Source organism: Grampus griseus (genome assembly GCF_964374135.1).
Source record: "Grampus griseus genome assembly, chromosome: 13".
In the NCBI taxonomy this organism is placed as follows: domain Eukaryota; kingdom Metazoa; phylum Chordata; class Mammalia; order Artiodactyla; family Delphinidae; genus Grampus; species Grampus griseus.
The window spans coordinates 30,519,559-30,540,084 of NC_139007.1; the positions used below are offsets into that span (position 1 = coordinate 30,519,559).

At 40.2% G+C, this 20,526-nt stretch overlaps 1 protein-coding gene and 1 long non-coding RNA gene across 4 annotated transcripts in view; one reads left to right on the top strand and one right to left on the bottom strand.

Annotated features, from left to right (window-relative positions):
• FBXL4 (F-box and leucine rich repeat protein 4) overlaps positions 1-6,920 on the bottom strand; it is a 67,399-nt gene extending 60,479 nt beyond the window's left edge. For all 3 annotated transcript variants that reach the window (XM_082669099.1, XM_082669097.1, XM_082669098.1), the window contains exon 1: positions 6,794-6,920. The gene's annotated coding sequence lies outside the window, so the exon portion shown is untranslated. The remainder of the gene's footprint in view (positions 1-6,793) is intronic.
• A 1,617-nt stretch (positions 6,921-8,537) lies between these two features.
• Positions 8,538-15,680, top strand: LOC309831788. The gene is made up of 3 exons (XR_014297634.1): positions 8,538-8,777; positions 12,821-12,890; positions 15,497-15,680. It is a non-coding gene; the product is annotated as an uncharacterized lncRNA (long non-coding RNA).
• Positions 15,681-20,526: the final 4,846 nt, after the last annotated feature.

The following is a 20,526-nucleotide window of genomic DNA, read 5'->3' on the forward strand; positions in this document are numbered from 1 at the left end:
AAGTTTCAAGTTTCAAACACTAAGACAGATAGTGTTTAATATCTTAAATCTGGGAACAGTTAAATACAGATCATTCAAATTTTAAGATATCAAACTGGATGCTACAAACACTTCCAGTGGGAATACAAAATGGTACAGCCACTTTGGGAAAGTCTGACAGTTTATTATAAAGTTTACATACTCTTACCAAACCATCCAGCAATCCCACTCTTAGGTATTTACCCAAGTGTATTAAAACCTATATTTAAACAAAAACCTGTACACAAATGTTTAAAGCAGATTTATTCATCATCATTCCAATCTGGAAATATCCAAGATGTCCTTCAACAGGCAAATGGATAAACAGTGGTACACCTATCCAATGAAATACTACTCAGTAATAACAAGGAATGAGTCACGGATTCAGGCAATAGCAGAGATGACTCTTAAAATGCATTTTTTGACTGAAAGAAGACACACAAAGGCTACCTAATTGTTTAATTTCATGTACATGATACTCTGGAAAAGGCAAAATCATAGGGAAGGAAAGCAGATCAGTGGTCACCAGGGAGTTAGGGGAGAAGACAGGGTTGCTTCCAATGACTACAAAGGGGCCACACAAAAGAATTTTTATAGCAATGAAACCCTTCTGTGTGCTTGTTTTCAGTCTTTGCTGTGGACCAATACAGTCAAGTTGGAGATTTGGTATCCCAGAATCAGCTTGTTTATGGGCATCCTAGCTTATTAGTCTGTTTTTGACCAGCACACCCTAAAAGATATCTACTAGTTGGCATGTCCTGCCCATTCATTATGCGCAGGGCAAAGCCTGATCTCAGAGCCCCAGCCACTCACCTGGCCTTTGGGGACCACCTGCCCAGAAAAGAGACCTTCATGACTTCTGAGAGATTCCCGACCACGAACAAATCAGTCACTACAAATCTGAATTTATATATATGAGTAGAATTAGCAATCTTAAAGACATAGAAATAACTTGGGTAATTAGAGCAAGTGGTCTCCAACAAAAGTTAATGCAAAAAATAGAAGAGTTTTAAAATAATAACTAGTATCTTTAGTGTGAATTAATAGGCCATAGGATCCATAAAATAAGTTCAAGCGAATTTAGAAAAAAAATTTTTTTAAGTTCGTGGAAATTAAAGTCATGGTGTTCAAAATAAATTGAAAATCTAAATGAAAAAAATAATAAGTAACCTGGAACACAGATGCAAGAAACCAGTATCTATATAAAGTGAATTCAAGAAGAGATTGAAGCTGATGAAAATTCAAAAAAATGCTAGAAGATACTGTAATATTTTAGAAATTCTTAAGGAAAAAGAACTGACTCAAACTCTTATTCACATAGATAAACAAACAACAAACAGAAAACTGTTTCTGGACATGCAAGTATACTTCCCATAACTCTTCTTAAAAACATTACTCAAGAAAGTATTCCAGTCAAAAAACAAATGAACTAAAGTAAATAATTTTTAAAAAGGGAAGACATAATATTCAAGTAACCAGTGACCTTATAGTTAAGTCTAAATCATTATAGATGCAGTAGTGGTAAAGTTGAAAAGGATGGTTAGGGAAAAAAAAACAGAAGATAAGTGATTTAAAAAGGAAATCAAATCAACTGAATCAAGAATGTGGGGAAGGCAAGGAGTCAAGGTCTCACCTTATTAAATGGAGGTGTAAGGGCAACAGAAAGTCAATTCTACATGGTTTTAGAATTTCCAAACTTGCAGGGGAGAAAAAAAGTAAATATGAATAGGTTAAATTTTCCTATTAAGAAGTAAGCCCTTTAGCAAGCGATCCTTCTAATGGAGTGATTCTGTATTTTGACTGTGGTGGTGGTGACAAGATCTACATAAAATGTCAGAGAACACACATACACACACAAGTGCCTGTAGTGATAAAACTGATGAAATCTGAGTAAAGTGTGCAGATTGTGTCAATGTCCATTTCCTGCGTGTACTATTGTGCTATAGCACAATGTTACCACAGGAAGAAACTGGGTGAAGTATATACACAAGATCTTCCTGTATAATTTCTTTTAAGTGCTTGTGAATCTATATCTTTTTTAAAAAGTTTTCTAACAATGCAAAATAAATAATAAATAAAGACAAATTTTCAAGTTGGGAGGGGGGAAGGTTTTAAGGAAAAATGAAAGTCTAGCTAGATGATGTTTTACATTTAAAGAGAGGCAAGTAAAGCAAAATGATGCAGAATAACTGAAAGAAACATATGGGCAATAAAGAGCTATCCAGTATACACAAAACTGACAGAGATGGCAACAGTAATATCAGAAATCAGTGAACAGAACAAAAAAATTTATATTTTATAAGATTAAAATCCACTAAGAACAAACATCTTTAAGGATGAATCCAACCAAATTCACAGTCACAGTAAGAGACTAATATATTTTGCTTACTGATTTGTCAGTTTTGAGAAAACAGTAAATAAGGATATAGTACAATGAATGTGTCAAACCAAAAACAGGGAAAGGACAGCTTATCAAAAATGCTTTGGGAAAATGTCCATACATTTAGAAAAGTAAATTTAGAATACAGTTGATCCTTGAACAACGCAGGGGTTAGGTGCATGAGACCTCTGTGCAGTTGAAAATCCATGTATAACTTATAGTTGGCCCTGCATATACACCGTTCCTCCTCATCCTCAGTTTTGCATCTGCAGATTCAACCAACAGTGGACTGTGTAGTACTGAGCATTTACTATTGAAAAAAATCCACGTCATACTAGCAAATGCAATTCAAACCCATGTTATTCACTGGTCAACTATATTATCAAAGCAACCTTTTTTTTTTTTGCGGTACGCGGGCCTCTCACTGTTGTGGCCTCTCCCTTTGTGGAGCACAGGCTCCGGACGCACAGGCTCAGCGGCCATGGCTCACGGGCCCAGCCGCTCCGCAGCATATGGGATCTTCCCCGACTGGGGCACGAACCCGTGTCCCCTTCATCGGCAGGTGGACTCTCAACCACTGAGCCACCAGGGAAGCACCAAAGCAACCATTTTTTAAAAATCTAAATATATAATACAAAATATCCAATAAGAGAATATGTACAAAGAGTATTTTAAAAACCTTGGAACGGAAACTCAGGAGGCCATAAAGGAAGAGAACACAGAACTGACAACATACATATTAAAGATTTCTACATGGCAAAAGATCCCAGAAACAGCATTTAAAGAATAAACTATGAAAAAATACTAGAAATGGTGTACCAGGTCATTGATAGCATGGCATGTAAAGAGCTATTACAAATCAGTAAGAAAAAGAGGAACACTTCAACAGAAAACTAAGCAAAGAATATGAACAGGTAAGTAACAAAACATTTACAGATATTCGACTTCATCAATAAGCAGACAAATGCAAAATTGAAACAATAAAAATACTACTTTTCATCCATAAAATTACTAAAATGTAAAAAATGGTATCATTTTAGCAGTGATTTTTTTTTTCAGGAAAATTCTTCACATGTCTCTCACATTTCTGCATATCCTATAAGCAGAGTCACTGATAATCTCTGTTCCAAACTATCCTTTCAAGGGTATTTATACAGCAAACGTTGTTGGCAGATAAAGAGAGGTCTCCCTCTGGAGTAGAGGGAAGGTTTTTTTTTTTTTTTACCATCCAGCATAATAAAGATAATGTCTCTCTCTAGGGCAAAGGTTAGGCAGGTTTACTTGCAGCCTATTATGAACGAGTCAGGTTCCCTAAGCTCAGGGTTCCTCTCTTGTAATGCAATCTACTGCATGTGCTAGAATCATCTGACCCTCATCACATCACCCTGTGGAAATTAGGGTTCAAGGAAATGGCACAAGACAATGATGATCCTCTGGCTACTGTAATTACTGTGCTTTGTCTCTGACCCAGGATCTCATGTTTTCTACCAGCAACCATGAAACTATGAGCTTGCAAGTAGGGTAAAACTCAGCCTTGGCAATTCCTGGCAATGATACAGCAACAGCGGGCAGCATTCTCAGAAATTGTATAAATTTACTCTTATGGCAACCTTTTGAAGAGAAATATGGAACAATCTATCATAATTTCAAAACGTATATAGCCTTTGACCCAGCAATTCCACGTCTAAACATTCACACTAAGGAACTAAGTAAATGTGCAAATATGTGCACATAAAAGTAATCCCTGAGGCTTTGTTTCTAACAGAAATAAATTTGGAATAGCCTAAATATCACCAGAGGATTGGTTAAATAAATTTTGGGTTATTCCTACAATGAAATATCAAAATACTTTAAAAAGATAATGTTATATGCACTGACACAGAAAGATTTTCATCAATTATTACCAACTGGCAGTTACTGAAAATTATATGTAGTATACTGCCAGTTATTAAACACACTTAGGCTTATACACATGTATTTTTAATGTCTGGAAGGAAAGAGAACAAGTGATTAAACAGTGATGATCTCTGGGGAATGGGGTTACCAGATAGGTGGGCACACCACACTTTTACTTTCCCCTTTGGCTATTTCTGTATTACTTGACTTTTTTTTAAAGAACGTATACATTTATTTTATGATCTAATAACATTTGTAAGTATCTATTATAGCAACACTTGAAAATCATTACATTTAAGATGTTCAACTGGGATAGTAAAATACAAATGGGCATGGTGCAGTCCCAGGGATCACTTCTATAGGCATTTATCCCTTAGAGCTACTGACCAGGTACAGAACATCCTGAGTCACAGCTGATGAGGAGAGACACACTCCACTTACTAGTACACAATGCAAAGTCAAAAGACATGCAGATTTTGAATCAAGCTGCTTTTCTAGGTACATCTCTAAGGAGCAACTCTAACATGGCAAGTTGTGAGTTAGCAAGAGAAGGGATTTATTTAACAATGGTTAATGATTCAACTGACCATGAGAAAGGCAAGCTAAAAAATAATTTCAACAAGAGGAAAGAAACTTTAAGGAGGGGGTGGAGTAGGGAGGAAGGGATAAAAAAGGAAATCAACTTACCCTCACTAAATGTGTCCATTCCAAAAATATTTAGGCACTGTTTGAATCACTAGACACTAAAACACATTATAAAGCTAAAGTAATAAGACCAGTATGGTATCAGTACAGGAAGCCAGAGATTGCTAAACATTAATTCAGAAAAAGTCCCAAGAATATACAAGAATTAGGGCCTCAGATAAATACAGTACTTGCCATCAGTAGGGAAAAACAGAATTCAACAAATGATGATGGGGACAATGACTAACAACTACGAGAGAGGAAATAAAGGGCCTTAATTCCGTCCTTATACTAAAATATAATTGAGGTAGGTTAAAGATTTCAATATGAAGAATAAGACCATTAAAAGTACTAGAAGAAAAGAGAGGAGGACACTTATATACAATTCACGTGACAAAAGGTCTTTCTTCAGAGGATACCAGAGTTAGATCTATGAAGTTAAAACCGATTATGCTGATCACAGCAAAATTTAAGAGGATGAGGCAATGAGACTAACCCAGTAAAGAAAGAAAGGGCGGTTTTTGTTAACTGGCCATATTTAGAAGTAAAAGATAACAGCAACATTTTACGATGTCACTGTACAGAGGACTATAATTGCATTACTGGATCACGGCGCTAGTAAAAAGGAATTAACCATCTTACACTGAGCTGATGACCTCTCTGATTTTCAAGTCCATAACAGAAGGGAAGAGTATGAAAATGCAGGACTCAGAGAAGCCAAAATTTGGGACAGTAGTAAAAAGAAAAAAAGAGAGAAAGAAAAGATATGGTACTCAGAAAGGAAGTGTGGAAAGAAGGATCCAATTCAATGAACGAGTAGAGCACCTACTACGGGGCGATGCATACTGTCACTAGAAAAATAAGTACATGTCCCTTTCCCCCAAGAACTTAGTATCTAATAAAGGGCTAGAGAAGCACTGATGTCTCAGGAAAATCTCCCTCTACTCAACCAACAGGTACGATATGTAATATAGGACAACAGAAGCAATGAAATGAGCTTTAAGTGGAAAAAAATGTACTTATATTCTGAACTTAAGAATACCAAGAAGCAGTAAAGGCAGCTTGTGTCCTCTAACAGATAAAAGCAAGCAAGATCCCACACCTGCCGTGAGTCCTCCGGGGCATAAAGCCAGACACAGCATCCTTGCCAACGCAACTACCTGACCACAGGTTTATAGCATCTTGACTTTCTAGTTATTTGTATATTTTAATTAGTGACTGCAAGCGAGGCTCTGTGGCAACGAGCATTTGGGAAACCATCAAGGAAATCCAAAACCACTCCCATTGCAAACATGCTGACAAGGAGGCCAAGTGGATGTTCATCATCACACTGTATTCTAAGGATATCCCTAAAACACAGAAACTGGGCTGCTGCCGGGTATCTCGTGGCAGTCCTGAATTAAGACATGGGCCTGGTTAGGTAAAAACCATCGGGTGCCAAAAAGAAATCAAGGAAGCACGCGCAGGAGGCAGCAAGTACACAGGCGGGCAGGTGGCCGACTCAGGGCTGCAGGGTCAGCACTACCCGCCAACCTCGCGGTGTAAACAACCCTGCACCGCGCGCACTGGGCGACGCCTCACGCCCGGCAGACAGTCGAGCAGAGAAGCAGCGCCCGAGGCAAGTAAGCTGTTTGCAGGGTCACCAGCAAGCCCCGCAAGCGCAGGCGGGCGGCGGGTCCGGTAAGGCCGGGGAGGGGACCTCTGCCGGACGCCCGGGCTCCCCGAAGCGCGGCTCCGCCCGGGCCCGGCCCAGCCCCAGCGCCGAAAGAGGAAGACGGAGACCCGCAGGAGGGAGAAGTAATGGAAGGGCCGTACCCTGCAGGGTCCGGTAGAGGCGCGCGCCGTAGGCTCCACCAGCGGCCAGCCGGCGGAGGGAGGCCGGGGCGCGGGGGCGACTCCCAGGCTCCGCTCAGCGGCGCAAAGGCGGCGCGCCCGGCCGAATACGACCCGGAAGGAAGAGGCGCAGGCTTCGCGGAGGGGCGTGGCCACGGACGGGGCGGGGCCACGGCGGCGTCTGGACCGGCCCTCCTAGGCCGAGGGGAGGAGCTTCCTACTGCTTTCTTTGCCGGAGTCGTACCTTACAAATTGCCTGTTACTCGCCAGAAGGCAGCGGTTGCAAATGTACTGCGTAAATAATCTCTTCTTCTCATCAGCCTGCTAGAACTTCTCCAGTCTAGAGTTGTTGGGTCAGGGGATGCACAGGGATTACTGATGTTAAGGTTTTCAGAGGAAAAGTGGAACAAAAGTTATAGGCGCTCCTAAAGGCATAATTCACCAAGTTTGCAAACCTCTTCTGTCCCAGATACAAGTCCTTCCTGCAGGCTCATCTCCCTCCCAACATTCCGAAGGCCGTGATCATTACCTCTGTTGAAGAAGATGCTCTCACGGTCTCCCTTCATCATTTTAATGTGTTTTGAATAGATACAATATTACCCTTTTTTTAGTTTGCATATTTATCTTGCATATTGCAAGGTTTCCATTAGGATGGAAAACGTTTAATAATGAAGAAAGGTTGACCTACACATTACTTGCTATCTAATTGCTCCTAAAGAGGCAAAATAATAAGGATATTTATTTATAAATTATATACATGAACTGAGCTAATACATGATGTGCAGTATAAATTGTATATAAAAATGGAAAATTTTTAACAGAATTGAAGCTTAATCCCCATTCCACCCTCAACTCTCCTTGAGTGTGGCCAGCACTTGGTGACTTGCTTGCAAAGAATATGGAAAGGAGGGGAAAGTAGCTTCATTGTGGAGAAAGCTGGGAAACACTTCCTTAGCCAGATGGAAGTTAACACGGTTAGTGATAAGCCAAGTTGATAGCATGTGCCTTGATATGGTGAGAGGAAAAGGGTACTTCATCTCTGTGATAGTCTTCCTCAAAACCTGTAAACCCTGTCTAACCTTGAGAAAACATCAGAAAGCCCAGGTATCCTATAAAAAACCTGAACTAAATGCCAAGTTAATGAAAACAAAAAAAAAAAGAAAAACTGAGAAATTGTCACAGACCGGAGCCCTCTCCCTTAGGAGACAGGACCACTAAATGTAACATGGTATTTCGAATGGGATCCTGGAACATGAAAAGAACATTAGTGGGAAATCTAGTTCTACTAGAATAAAGAATGGAATTTAGTAGTGATGTGCCAGTGCTGGTTCCTTAGTTGTAACAAACGTATTATTATAACATAAAGTATTAACAATAAAAGGAAAATGGATGAGTGATGTAAGGGAACTCTGTATCATCTTTGCGACTTTTCTGTAAATCTCTATTTATTCTAAAATAAAGAGTGGATTACAAATAATAAATTAATTGTAAGTAAATGAAACTGACTGTTTATGGTTGCCAGCTAGACTTAATTGAGCTGATGTCCATAGAGCACTCAGACTCAGTCTTACTAAAACAGTTTCTCATTTCTCATATAATTTCTAAATAAACTTTTCATTGAAGTAAAAAATGTCTTTAGAAAAAGACAAAATACAATGCAGAGTTTGATGAAAAGTGAACATACACATGTATTCATCACTCAGGTAAAAAAAAATAATTACTAGCACTCAGAAGCCTCTCTTTGCTCTTCTAAATCTCTACCCTTTACTCCTCTTCAAAGGTAACGGTTATCCTGGGCTTCCCTGGTGGCGCAGTGGTTGAGAGTCCGCCTGCCGATGTAGAGGACGTGGGTTCGTTCCCCGGTCCGGAGAGATCCCACATGCCGCAGAGCGGCTAGGCCCGTGAGCCATGGCCGCTGAGCCTGCGCGTCCAGAGCCTGTGCTCCGCAACGGGAGAGGCCACAGCGGTGAGAGGCCCGCGTACCGCAAAAAAAAAAAAAAAAAAGTAACCATTATCCTGACTTCGAATACCAGAGATTCATTTTGCTAACTTTTGCCTTTATGTAGATGGATTCATACATTATATGTACACTCTTTTGAATCTGGTTTCTTTCTCTCAAAATTAGGTTTGTGAGAGTTATTCATATTATTGAGTGTAGTGGTAGTTTCTCGAGTTTCTGTGGTACAAATATACCAAAAGTTATTTATCTATTCTACTCCTGATGTACTTTTAGTTTTGATTATTACAAGTGATGCTGCTATGAACATTCTTACTCATATTTGTCAGTGCTCATCCTTTGCATGCCCTTCCATACATTTCCTATTGTGTGTGTGCGTGTGTGTGTGTGTGTGTGTGTAAGAGATGTAGTAGTTGGTGCTGTTGTTTTTAAAGGCACTTGAAGTGCTGCTTGGAACGTATATAAGGTTCTATTTAAGGAAAGGAAAAGACCACGGCAAAGTTCCGTTTCTGTGAGTAGATGGAATTTCGATCATCATTGTTCAATCTATCCTCCCTCCATCCTTCTCATCTCAAGGGCCATGCCATTGCCGTGCTTTGTTTGCTGGGCAGAAGAGCCAAGTGAGGCCAAGGAAAAGGGTGATACTTATCAGTTCATGATGGCACTGATTTAATGGGTGAACTAATGCCTTGTTATTAAATGGAATGTTGTTTAGAGCTGAATAGCATCCCACGCCGTAACAGCGCTATTACAAATAAAGAAAGTCCAAACAAAGCTTAATTGTGCATAAAGTCACCAGCTCAGCAAGTTGCTTATGATCCATTCTATGTTAGCTTCAAAAGTTACAATGTTCTGCTCAGAAGGGGAGGCGGGCAAAGAAGCAGCAGGTTCAAAACTCTTCTTTGTCTCTAACTCTTGAAACACTCACCGTCATACCCTCTGCTATTTTCAAGTGATTTTTCTTCATCTTTTTATTTATTTATTTTACTTTTTGGCTGCATTGGGTCTTCATTGCTGCGCGCAGGCTTTCTCTAGTTGTGCCGAGCAGGAGCTACTTTTTGTTGTGGTGCACGGGCTTCTCATTGCGGTGGCTTCTCTTGTTGTGGAGCTCAGGCTCTAGGCGCGCGGGCTTCAGTAGTTGTAGCACACGTGCTCAGTAGTTGTGACTCGCGGGCTCTAGAGCGCAGGCTCAGTAGTTGTGGCGCACGGGCTTAGTTGCTCCGCGGCATGTGGGATCTTCCCAGACCAGGGCTCAAACCCGTGTCCCCTGCATTGGCAGGTGGATTCTTAACCACTGCGCCACCAGGGAAGTCCCTTTTCTTCATCTTAAAAAGAAATTTCTACCAGTTATAAACTTTCAGGGCAATGAGTAAGCATGGCAACAAGATACTACACCAGAGAGGCAGAGATGTCATTCAATACGCTGCCAAGAGGACCCAAAATGTCTTCATAGTGAGCTCCCTTAGGTGTTCTGCCATTGGTTCCCAAATAAGTTCTTCTGTCAAGACCTCTCAGAAAATGCAACTCCATACATTTCCTACATAACTCAGCCAAAATAATTTACCCCTCTGTGAAATCTTAAGTTAACTAGTTTGTTGGAAAATGGCATTCAGTCAGTAATATTAGTCCAAGGTGTTTAATTTGCAGGTGGCCAAAGAGCATGAATAATAGTGAAAGTGGTCTATCAGTGTACTTTTTTAAACCTCTTACAGTCTAGAAAAGAGTTTCACTTTAATATTAATCTATCACAAAATTAGTCTGGAAATCGTCACAGCCGTTAAGAAGAAAATAAGAATTTTAAGCCAGAAGTAAGCCCAAAAGTTATGTAGTCCAAACCTCCTTTTTTTTTCTAATTTATTTATTTTTTTATTTTTTTGTGGTACGCGGGCCTCTCACTGTTGTGGCCTCTCCCGTTGCGGAGCACAGGCGCCGGACGCGCAGGCCCAGCGGCCATGGCTCACGGGCCCAGCCGCTCCGCGGCATGTGGGATCTTCCCGGACATGGGCACGAACCCGTGTCCCCTGCATTGGCAGGCAGACCCTCAACCACTGTGCCACCAGGGAAGCCCCAAACCCCTTTTTTTACAGATGAGGAAACTGGGGCTCAGAGAGGTTAGGTGACTTCCCCAAATCAAAGTGTCAGAACTGTCCATGAAACTTAGTTCTCTGACTTTAAATCCAGAGGCTTTGGGGTTCTTGTTTTTTGTTTGTTAATGATACCACATTTTCATGTTATTATTTAACAAAAACTAAACTAATCATGCTTCTATATTACCATAACCTTGAAAGAGCTGAATACAATAGAAAGAAAATTGAACTTGGGAGTAGGAAGACCTGTCTATCTAGCTCTGCTATGTAAGTAACTCTGTGATCTTGGATAAGTTACAACTTCTCTGAGCTTGTTCTCAGGTCTATGAAATGTGCCTAACTCACAGGCACTGGAGAGATTTAAAAGAAATCATATATTTGAAAGTAATCTGTGAGCTATAAAGTACTATGCAGTGTATGAATATTATTAATATTTATTACAAGGTGTTGAAGATCAGAAATTGAGTGTTTCCAGTACAAAATGTCAGAACAGAACCTTCAAGTTCATTCTAGTCTAATCCTTCCCATTGTCACCAGAGGTGAGAAAAGCCCAGAAAATGTAATTTACCCAAAGACTTATGGTAAGTTGCTGGCAAAGCCAAGACTCGAATATAGGTCTCCTAACTTACAACTTCTAATGTCTTTGAAAAGTGACTACTAATTACAAACCAGTAAGATGGTTTAAAATAACCAGATAAAACTTTAGACAATCTACACAGGCCTCGAAGGGATATCTTGAAATATTTTTTTAATATTTTTAAAATATATTTTTAAAATAACTTATCTAACTCAGACTGTTCGTGCTGTTTTGAGTTGTACTGTTCTTTCTTCTGTAGCTTGAATCATTTACTTAAAATTTTAGCATTGATAAATGATTCTCACTGGTCAAGAATAATATAGGAGAAATACCACCTGGAGACAGTGGACAGAATAGATCTCTTCCTGAAGTAACTTCACACCTGTGGTTCTATGACGGCTAGAGCACACAGCTGTGAAAATGAAGCTTGTGGTCCGGACCTCCACTAAACCCAGTTGAGGCTACAATCCCTCTCCTTCCTACTTTTCCTTTTTGAAGTGGAGATGCTTTTAAAAGAGCTCCTGTGTGTCTGCATTAGGCAGATCCCTATGGTCTATTCACAGAAGAAAAGCAAAGATTCTCTGTCCATACAGGTAAAGCAAAAATGATATGTGACTGAGAGTTTCAGTAGTAATGTTCCATATAATTGAAAGTCTTTAATCCCTTACAACTATTTTGTCCTCAGTGGAAGATTTGAGGGGACTGGATTATCCAGATAAACACTCAGTATTCATTCATTTATTTGTGCTCTGGCACAAGTGTGAATAGCCTGTCCCCACTGTAATATAATCTATGCAATTATTTAAAAGAAAATTATGAAAATATGATTTTCTAGGTTACATATATCCATTGGAACATAAAGAAGTGTATCCTCTTTTTGTTATTGAGCCATAACTATTTTCCCCATCAAGTTAATATAAATAATATCACAGGGACTTCCCTGGTGGCACAGTGGTTAAGAATCTGCCTGCCAAGGCAGGGGACACGGGTCCAAGCCCTGGTCCGGGAATATCCCACATGCTGCAGAGCAACTAAGCCCGTGCACCACAACTACTAAGCCTGCACTCTAGAGCCTGCGAGCCGAAACTACTGAAGCCTGCGCACTACAACTACTGAAGCCTGTGCACCTAGAGCCTGTGCTCCGCAACAAGAGAAGCCACCACAATGAGAAGCCCGCACACCGCAACAAAGACCCAATGCAGCCAAAAATAAATAAATAAAATAAATTTATTTATAAAAATAATATCACCTATATAGTAAATACAAATGAACCAAGAATAATTTATTATGCATAATTTAAAATGAAATCTTTACACTAATTGGTGAACCTTTATTTTAAAGCTTCCCCCAAACCCAGTACCCATTGACGACCTATTTCCTTCATCCAGCATTATCTCTTCTGGATAGCGTGTGAGCAGACAAAGATCATCTGGCAAGAAGCACCCTAAAAGTGTATCTGTAAGTATCATCCTTTGTGGTACTATAACTGTTTGGGATTTCTTGGTTAGAATCCTCAGTGCCTTATTGGGAAAAATTCCTCTATGTCAAAGAAACATAGAAAATAAATTTAAAAGTAGCTTTCTTTTTTTCTCTCTCTTTCTTCTGGTTATAAATTGGTAGAAGTTTTCCAAGTTTTGAGGAGAAATTGACTTTCCCCTTTAATGGGTTCCTCAAAACGTTACCGAGGATAAAGTTCCTATTATACACTATCCTTCTGCTATTTTTTTTCTTGCTTATCATTTCAGCCTTTAATGGTGACAGATCTGATTGCTTTAGAGTAGGGGGTCTTTCCTCCAAATCAAATGACTCACAAAGCAAGTCACTAAAAGAAGAGGGTGAGAATCCAGGATGGGCTGCTGGCAGCATTCCCCCTTCCGCTCGCTTCTTGGTCTCCTGCCCCCTGAGAACGCCTGCGGCTGCCAGGACAACATAAACGTCTTGGAGACGGGCCAGACGAGATTTAACAATGGTCAGCTTGGATCAATCAGTTGTGGAACCGAGCACTTTATCTACTATTTCCTAAGTAGATTGCTATTCATATAATGTTGGACTATTTTATAGGATGAGAGGTCTTGAGCTAATTTCATATTTGTATGTCCTATTTCCCTAATAATGAATATTTTTCCATAGCCTTTAGTGCAGCTAGGAAGCAAGCTTAATGCAATCACTGAAAAGTACCTCTTTAGGGAAACAACACAAGTATTTGAAATTCAGAAGAGTGGGTTTTTGAGCTACTTTCTGTGAAGGTCATATTCTGAAGATGGGAGGGGCCGTTTTTGGTAAGGACAATATCACTATGTATTCTCCCATTAATAAGAATTTATGTTCATTTAGACAGAGAGTTGGACCTTACATACAAATTGTGTCTGGTGGTTTATTCTATTCCAGTTCTGTCTGTGCTGACTGCAAGTAGGAATCTAAGTAGGCATTCTTTCACAAGGAATGCCTGACAAATACCATTTGTTGTAAAAATAGTAAAAATCATACACGCCAGTACTTTAATGTGAATCTGAGTCTCCTGGGAATCACGTTAAAATACAGATTCTGATTTTGGGTGGAGCTTGAGTCCTGAACTTATAACAATTCCCAGGCTATGTGGATGCTACTAAGCCCTGAACTACACTTTGAATAGAAAGCTTTAGGCCATTTCACTTGCGAATATTGTATCTGACCTATGTAGATTTAGTTAGCATGACCAAGCACCAATATTACAGAGCAATATCTCAACTTTAACTGGCGTCTTGAATAAGGTAGTAAGTGGATAGAATCTTGTTAAATATGTGTACCACTCCTTTAGATGGTTTTACATTTCCTTGGGAATAGGGGGAGGTAATCTAGATTCTATTTTCATTTTACTGAAAAGGCCAATTCAAGAGAAAAATCTATGAGGCGATAGCCCAAGTGGGTATCCCTTTAGTCTCAGAAGACTGTAGCTGGCCCATCTTTCAAGGTAATTGAGGAAGCCAGCAGCCAGTATTAGCAGAGTTTTGGAGACCGAATTCTGGCATGTGCCAAGACTACATGAGCTGGATGAGTTTAGCTTTCTATGTGTCAAAGTTCTCAACCAGTAATGCCAATCTCTAGCTGCTATTCTGCTCTGGCCTGCTTTTGTTTTCACCAAGTGCAAGTGCAGCACAGAAACGGGGGCATAAGAAAAATATCAGATTTGTTATTCACAGCAACAGCTCCAAGCCCAGACAGCTGCAAAGTAAATCTGAACAAGGTCTTGCTGTGACTTTGTGACCAAAGACTTAATGCTCTCATACCATTAGTGGGCTCTAGCACTTTATCAAACCTGTGATATTCACTAGCTACCAGTAATTGCTGATTAATGAGCAAAGTTTTCACTGCCTTGTTTTCTTCAGGATTCTAATATACCTTCATCTTCTGGAAATGTGTTGAATCAGTCAGTTGACATTCTCTGTGAGCTTTTTTTTTTTTTGCGGTACGCGGGCCTCTCACTGTTGTGGCCTCTCCCGTTGCGGAGCCCAGGCTCCGTACTCGCAGTCTCAGCGGCCATGGCTCACGGGCGCAGGCGCTCCGTGGCATGTGGGATCTTCCTGGACCGGGGCACGAACCCGTGTCCCCTGCATCGGCAGGCGGACTCAACCACTGCGCCACCAGGGAAGCCCTCTGTGAGCTTTTTTTAGATATTGCTGTATCTAAACAGAGGACATCTTGCTCTTTTACCTGTTCCGCTTGAGATGACCTTGTAGTGCTGTATCCGCATTAAGTTATACCTTTAAGAAAACAATCACACTTTCATGCATTCAGAGAGAGCAATTAACAGACTAGAGCATTTGGGAAAAAATTTTTTTGTTCTGTAATTTTCAAAAGCTCTTTACTTAAGCAGGATACGAAAATGATATAACTAGAAGGATTTCTAAACAGCATCTAGTCCAAGGTGACAAATGAGTTTCACTTCCAGTGCCGCAGGACAGAGGAACGAGGACAGATGTACCTTTTATTTTCCAATCCAGATCTAGTATCAACCTTAACTTCTAATCTGAGTTTTTCTTTTCTTTCCTTCTCTCTTTTTTTTTTTTAACTATTTCTCTATCCAGACACAAGTACCAACCAGGCTGCAAAATTACATCTGAGGAAGGACTGGGGACATACCAAGAGCCTAGGACAACTCTGCCAATTTCACCTCCCTTTCAGACTTCCTCTACCCCTTATTCCATTATTGACCAGCATTTGGGGCTCCCCAGTACCACATACATGGCAAGCTTCAACCTCTAGCATTTTTAAAGGGGTCCATATTACGACTGGGTGCTTTGTGCCTGATTCCATGGTCACAAAGAATCACATTACAGCACCCTTGAACCATACTATAGAATGTTTATGACCAAGCCACAGCTCAAAATAGTTGGGTACATAGATGTGTCTCTGGTTTCCATTTACATCCTTTTCCAGAATCAAGGCTTCAAAACTGCTGGCAGGTGCCTCCTTTGCTTTCCACACTTCCTCTCTCATTGCATATAGCTCTGGGAGGGAGGCACAGGTGGGTGACAGTACCATTCGAGACCTTATAATATGTTGGAAGCATCCAAGTATAGAAATATATTTTGTCTTGTTTGTTTCTGGATTCAGGAGAGTGTTAATTGCAGCCAAGATGTCTAGAGCTGATTTAGATGTCTCTCTGTCAGTGTGACCTTGGCTAAGTTACTTCACCTTTTTGATATTTTGTCAAGTGCGGATAGTGGCACTTGCTCTTAAATGTGGTTAATCAAGATATGCAAAAGAACTTTGCTCTCTCCACAGGAAAGTTTCTCATCTACATAAACACAAGGAATTATTAAGATACTGATATTTTCAGGCTGAGTTAAATGTGATTGAATTTGGCACCATTAAATGTGCATGTTCAGTGATTTCGTTATTGGTGGGCTGATTCTTGGTATGTTAATGAAGACCTATCTATAGTTTTCTTGATTAACTCATGGCTCAGGACTTGTTACTTCAAGCACCAAACAAGATTCAGTTTTTTGAGGCATTGCATCCAATATCTCAATTATTCATCTTAGGAATTAGTGTAAAATTAGCACAGATCCTGTTCATATGGAAATAGATGGGTATGTTAATTGAAATGCTGTAGCTGGAAAAAGTTTTGCATAAAGAAAGGATTGATATTAATATCTTTGAATGGAAGATGTATATCATATTGTTAGTAAGGAACAATTCATTCATGTGTACTTTTTCTAAACAATTATTTTATGTAGTTTATCTCACTTCCAAAGTAGAAGCTATTCAGTCTAGCAAATATTTTGAAATAGAAATATGCTAATAACACTTTTTAACTTAAAGTAAAAGATATGTTAAAACATTAACATTGGGCTTCTTTGGTGATGCAGTGGTTAAGAATCCACCTGCCAATGCAGGGAACACGAGTTCGATCCCTGCTTTGGGAAGATCCCACATGCCGCAGAGCATCTAAGCCCATGCACCATGACTACTGAGCCTGCGCTCTAGAGCCCGCGAGCCACAACTACTGAAGCTCGTGCGCCTAGACCCCGTGCTCTGCAACAAGAGAAGCCACCGCAGTGAGAAGCCCGCTCACCACAACGAAGAGTAGCCCCTGCTCACCGCAACTAGAGAAAGCCCGTGCGCAGGAATGAAGACCCAACGCAGCCAAAAATAAATAAATTAATATTTTTAAAAATTAACATTTTTTTCTTGCTCCTTCTTGTCATATTTTTTATCACTTTTCATGTTCAAATTTTCACATTCAGCTGCTGTAAGGGTTTATTAATTCTTAATCAGAACCAAATAATTAGGGTACACTTCTACCAACTATCCAGATTAAACACTAGGTGTGTATGATAACTTGCCATGACTAAAATTCCTTGGTTCTCCCAGGTAAGTCCCTTGAAGACTTTTCTGAAATTAAATACAAAGTTAAGCCCAAATAGTGGGAACAATAATATATAGAAATGTGAAGTAAATGAGACACTAATTTACATTGCATGTAAATATATATATATTTTATACTTACGTATATATCTATATACACACGTACACATACACACCAGACTCAAAGACTCTAATCAAATTTAAATTTCTGAAGCTTATAATCATATATAATAAATACATATCATATAAACCTTATTATACTATTATAACCTTAGTATAATATTTCACCATTCCTTGTCATTCAGAAATTTAACTCAGAAATTTAACTCAACAAATTTGTGTTGTGAATCTCTTATGTGAAAGGTATTCTGCTAAGTGCAGAGGACATAAACACTAACAAAGACCTCACTACCTAGCCAAAGACATAATCCATATGTACAGATATGTTAATCACAAGAAGAGGATTTAAAAGCATTATAAACAAAATTCTGAAGGAGCATAAAGTTGGATAAGATGCCACCAAGCATGGCTACTTAAAGGAGTTGGCGTGTTGAACTGAGCTAAAGAAGATAGGTAAAATTCCGGGGATCTCCAGGCAAAGGCAAGGACATGAAGAAGAGCTTGCAGAGGAAAAAGAGGCAGGAAGAGTTTTTGGGGACTAGTGATAGGAGAGAGCTGCCAAGAGTAGCGAAATATCGCCAACCCTTTTTTTATCCACAGCATACTGTGATCATTTTGCCCCCTTTTGATCAATGTTGTGAAAATATTGTTATTGAACACAGATTGGTATGTGAAGAAATTCTAAAGCAGGAGTGATTTTCTAGGGAGCACATACACTATCATTTCACTTCTTCTGATGGCCTGAGATAACTGAGGGTGGCATTAACTGACACAGTCAACGTTAATGCTCCTTAAGCAAGAGCTTAAGGAGTTCGCAGAAGGAAAAAAGAATCATCCAGCGATACTGTGCTGGCAGCCATCTGACAAAATCAGAGCACAGGGAAGATGGCGGGGGGAGGCACTGGAGGCCCCCGGGCTGAGGCGCTGTTGGCTGAGACTGCAAGTCCAGGCCCCCAGTTCCACTTCATACTCCAGTGGAACCCGGTAGTAAAGGGCAGTAGGAGTTGGGGATAAAAACATTGAGCAAGTAGTCCTCAGAGAGAGCGGCTTCTCCAACCATTTCTAACTCAAAATTATGGGACGAGGGGCTTCCCTGGTGGTGCAGGGGTTGAGAGTCCGCCTGCCGATGCAGGGGACACGGGTTCGTGCCCCGGTCCGGGAAGATCCCACATGCCGCGGAGCGGCTGGGCGCGTGAGCCATGGCCGCTGAGCCTGCGCGTCCGGAGCTTGTGCTCCACAACGGGAGAGGCCACAACAGTGAGAGGCCCGCGTACCGCAAAAAAAAAAAAAAAAGAATAGCAATAAATGGATCAACAGTCAGGAAAATGTTATGGCTATATCAAAAGATGAGTGAGTGAGTGTATATTTATATGTTCACAAGGTATCTGAGTGTCATTATTTTTACAATTCCCTGCTTAAACAGACTTAAAAACGACATTGAAAGCCATTGGCCCCGACGATCTCAGATAAGAGAGCCTTATCTGAGGCTGGAGGGCTCGTGCCAGGTGGGTGACATTAGGGGTCTAGGGAAGGGGCAGGGAGAATGGAGAGTAAGGGTCAGAGAAGAGACACTTGAAGAGAATAGACTCAGCAGGAGAGGAAGGAATATGACCTGAAGATTTGAGCCTAAGTGCTTGAAAAGATATTCATCAGAAGAGAGGACCGAATTTTGGGAGGGCGTGATGAAAACACTTTATTTAAATGTAATGGTTTTGGGACTTCTCTCATGGTGCAGTGGTTAAGAATCCGCCTGCCAATGCAGGGGACACGGGTTCGATCCCTGGTCCGGGAAGATTCCACATGCCACAGAACAACTAAGCCCGTGCGCCACAACTACTGAGCCTGCGCTCTAGAGCCCCCAAGCCACAACTACTGAGCCCATGTGCCGCAACTACTGAAGCCCATGTGCCTAGAGCCTATGCTCTGCAACAAAGAGAAGCCACTGCAATGAGAAGCCCATGCACCACAGCAAAGAGTAGCCTCCGCTCGCTGCAACTAGAGAAAGCCTGCGTGCAGCAACGAAGACCCACACAGCCAAAAGTAAATAAATACGTAAATAAATAAATAAATATAATGGTTTTTAAACTGTGGTATTTCCCAGGATTTGGTCCTGGCCCTCTTCATTCTTCCGCAAAACACTCTCTAGGCAAACTCATCTCGTGCCTTTGGTTAGCGTATTCTAATCGTGCCAGAATTCATGATCCAGCTCAAACCTCTCTGCTGAATTTTAGACTAGTATATACAGCTGGCTCCCACACACAGCTCTTCTTGGATGTTCCATAGAACATTCGTTGAACATTCAATGTGTGCAAAGCAATTTATCACCTTCCCACTAACACCTGTTCCTTTTCCAAATTACCTTAACAAATGATACCATCATTCACCCAATCATTCTGGCCATGAGTGATCTGGAAACCAACGTAAATGTCTTCCTTTACCCCACCCTTCACATTTAATTGGTCTCTAAGACTTGCCATTTCACCTTTTAAATATTGTTTGAATCTACCCTTCTGCCTCCTAAGTCATTTCCCTGACTTCTTAACTGGTCTCTCTGCCTTCATGCTTTCTTCCTTCTAATCCAGGCCTCACATTGACAGAGTTATATTTATAAAATGCAATATGATCACACTACACAAATGGTTAAAACTCTTCAATGACTCTCCATTGTTTATAAGGATCTAGACCCAAATTTTGTAGATGGTACATAACATACAGGACACATCGTGAACTGCTCTCTGCCTCTCTGTCCAGATTCATCTCTACCTCTTGTACCCTATGATCAGTCATATAGAATTATCATGAAAATAGCCCTGCCTTCCAGAATTTACCATTCAAAAACTCTGCACAGTGGAATTCTCAAGGCAGAAGATCTTACCTTGATCAATGAAGAGCATCTGTATTTGCTTCAAGGAATCTTTCAAGAAACAGAGAAAAACAATCTCAGTCCAAACTTTCTGAATTCATTTAAAGAAATTCCACAGAGAAAAATCCTCAAAAGGGGATATTTGCAATATATATTTTATTGTAAATATTTGTTTTATGAATTTATAAATATTTGCTTCTAATTAACTATATTTTCTAATTTCCTTGCATTTACTTTTATGATTAACATTGGTATTTTTAT